The 3,076-nt window shown below is 39.7% G+C and overlaps 1 non-coding gene across 1 annotated transcript; it reads left to right on the forward strand.

Moving 5' to 3' along the window:
* The first annotated feature begins 2,774 nt into the window (after positions 1-2,774).
* LOC115872440 lies at positions 2,775-2,839 on the forward strand. Its single transcript, XR_004047842.1, has one exon. It is a non-coding gene; the product is annotated as a U7 small nuclear RNA (small nuclear RNA).
* The last annotated feature ends 237 nt before the right edge of the window (positions 2,840-3,076 follow it).

Raw genomic sequence — 3,076 nt, forward strand, 5'->3', positions numbered from 1 at the left:
CCCTCCCTCCCCAACCCTACCACCCTCATGAAACCTTAAGACTCCAGACACTATATCTTTTGATAGTCAGGCACCATCAGCTTTCTCCACCACATTTGCTTATATATATCTTACATAACTTGATGTATCACTTCACCCACATTTCTGTTATTTGTCCCCCTCAAGGGAGGTTATGCATCTATCATTGCTATCAGTTAGTTCCCCCTGTCCCTCTCCCCACTTTCCCATACCCTCATAGAATCCTTACTCCCATTACTGTTGTTCAGTTGTGCATAAGTTCTTAAGGGGTCAGAATGACTCATTGGCACCTAGCAACTAACAGCAATTTTCATGGAAAGAGACAGCCACTGGTCTGTTCCATCTTGCTCCTATATGGCCACTGGTTGGTTCTAACCTCTCTATCTTTCAGTTAGCAGCTGAGCACTTAACCACTGTACAACTCCAGGACTTCTTTCAAGGAACTATACTTACCATGGAAGTAGAAATACTGAAAAAGTTGAAGCAGTTGAGTAAACTGTTATCCGCTGACTATCCTTTTTCACAATAGTTTTCCTAAACACAGTTCCAATGTGTCCTGTTATTATGCTAATAGATTAAAGATGCCAAGTAAATAATACAGTGTTTAAAGAAAAATAATGAGCCAAATCCAGGAGCCTGAAGTCTTTTAAGGAACCAGCACTGTAAAATGTCAAGTCTTGTTCAAAACAAAAGATGTGTGCCATTCAATCTCCTTTAGAAAATGAGTAGGAAAGAGGGAACCGATTACAAGGAACTATATGTGACCTCCTCCCTGGGGGACAGACAACCGAAAAGTGGGTGAAGGGAGACGTCGGACAGGGCAAGATATGACAAAATACCAATTTATAAACTATCAAGGTCTTATGAGGGAGGGGGGAAGGGGGGAGGGAGGGGAAAAATGAGGACCTAATGTCGGGGGGTTAAGTGGAGAGAAAATGTTTTGAGAATGATGTACAAATGCGCTTTACACAATTGATGTGTGTATGGGTTGCGATAACAGTTGTATGAGCCCCTAATAAAATGTTTTTTTTTTTTTAAAGAAAATGAGTAAAATCCCTATGTAATTTTGCTAGCCACACTTCAGGTTTCTGATCAGTAGTGTGTAGTTATATCAGTAATGGAATCCTGGAGTTCCTGGGTGGGTCACATAGCTAAACTCTTTGACTATAAGGGGATTTCAGAGGTTCAAGGCCACCAAAAGGAACTTAGGAGTAAAGCCCTAGGGATCTGCTTCCGAAAACTCAGCCATTGAAAACCCACCGTTCCACTCTGACCCACAGTGGGCCACCAAGAGTTGGAGTCTACCTGACAGCAGCAGGTTTTTCTGCTTCCCTTTGACAGAGACACTGTCTTTACAAATGTTGTCACCATAGTTGAATTTCTCATTTTAAATTTAAAATGGATCAAAAAGAGGAGATTAGTAATGTAGCAAAATTTATAGGATTCATTTCAGAATGTCATTTATGCAGACTCTCGGGACTCCTTTTCTCCCCATGTGACCCATTGATGTTAATTCGAGTTATGGGAACAATTTAAGCAGTCTGAGTCCATAAATTTAAAGGGGAACTTGCTCATTGTGACAGATTTGAGAGGGGAAAACACATAAAAATGTAATCTATTGGAAGAATAATGTTCTGTTCACTCTTTATTATTATTGTATCTATATGTGTTTGAACTGCTCTTTACAAACCCTCAAACTTCTTTGTGAGTCTTTAAGATAGCATTATGTTTTTGTCTCAGATTCACTCTTTTGGTAACATTTTGACTTTGCTGGATTAAAAGCAAGAATGTTTCTAAGAAATATGTGTGCCCTTGATATATTAAAGAAAGGGTTCACTACAATCTCAACCATGAAAATGAATATATTTTTAGAAAAGATGTAATGTCTTTAGCAATAGGAGGCAGGCTCTCTTTAAGGAGTCTACGGCTTATTCCGAAGGTAAGGATCTTTTTTTCTTGTGATTATATAAGCAGTAAATCTTTCAGTGTTTTGCGAGATGGAAATTTTATAGATGTCCTTCTCAGTCACACAACTCAGAAACAATTTCCATTTCCTTAAATCACACAAGGCAAGAGCACATTTCCCACATCTCTCATTTCAATGTTCATAAATTTCCTGGATCAGGATAAAAGTTTGTTACTAAAGTCTCCAGAGTACAGTCTTGGCTGCTTTCTCTCTATATACTCATCCTCCCATTTAAATACGGATTTGATTATAACCCCACTGCTGCAAGGGTCGATTTTGACTCATAACAACTCTATATAACAGAGCAGAATTGCCCGACAGAGTTGTCAAGACTGTCATCTTTACAGCATCAGACTGCCTCATTTCTTTCCCTTGGGGTGACTGGTGGGTTCAAACTTACTGGCCCTTTGGTTAACTGCTGAATACTTAACTAGTGTAGCTTGAGCGCTCTTGATATTTTATTATAGATGACATGAGTTCAAATTATGTATATCAAGTGGGAATGGAAGGTGAAAAAATGTTCAGAAGGGCAGCTATGAAGGTCTGAAAAGTCTGAAACAGACCTCCTCTCTCTGAAAATAATGTAGGTGATTTGTGAGATTACCACAGATGTGTGGCACATCACTTGGGTTAGCTGTGTTCTTCTTCCCCAGATGAGGCAAATACCAGCTTCCCAGAGTTCATTAGAGCACAAGGCAAAGACCCACTTTGCCATTTCTGAGGACTTGTTCTACCCGAAGCAAGGGTGAATCTCTTGGAAGAAGGATTCGAGATTCAGAAATTTAAGTATAAGTGTTACAGCTCTTTTAGAATTTGTCTAGCAGATTTTCAGGGGGGGTTTCCCGGAAAACCTCCCCAATAAACAAACAAAAAATAAATTTAAATATAATTATTAATTTGGTCTTGCCCTGGTGATGCTGTGGGTTGGGCATTGGACTGCTAATCCAAGGTCAGTAATTCAAATCCACCAACCTCTCCTTGAGAGAAAGATGAGGCTGTCTCAGAAGTAGAATGGCTATGAGTCAGAATCAACTCTATAGCAGTGAGCTTGGTTTTGGTGTAAACACTAGCGCTCAGTAGACTGCCGCCAAC

This window comes from Echinops telfairi, unplaced genomic scaffold, assembly GCF_000313985.2.
Source record: "Echinops telfairi isolate 266 unplaced genomic scaffold, ASM31398v2 ScPeMD7_7424;HRSCAF=8462, whole genome shotgun sequence".
NCBI classification, from domain to species: Eukaryota; Metazoa; Chordata; class Mammalia; order Afrosoricida; family Tenrecidae; genus Echinops; species Echinops telfairi.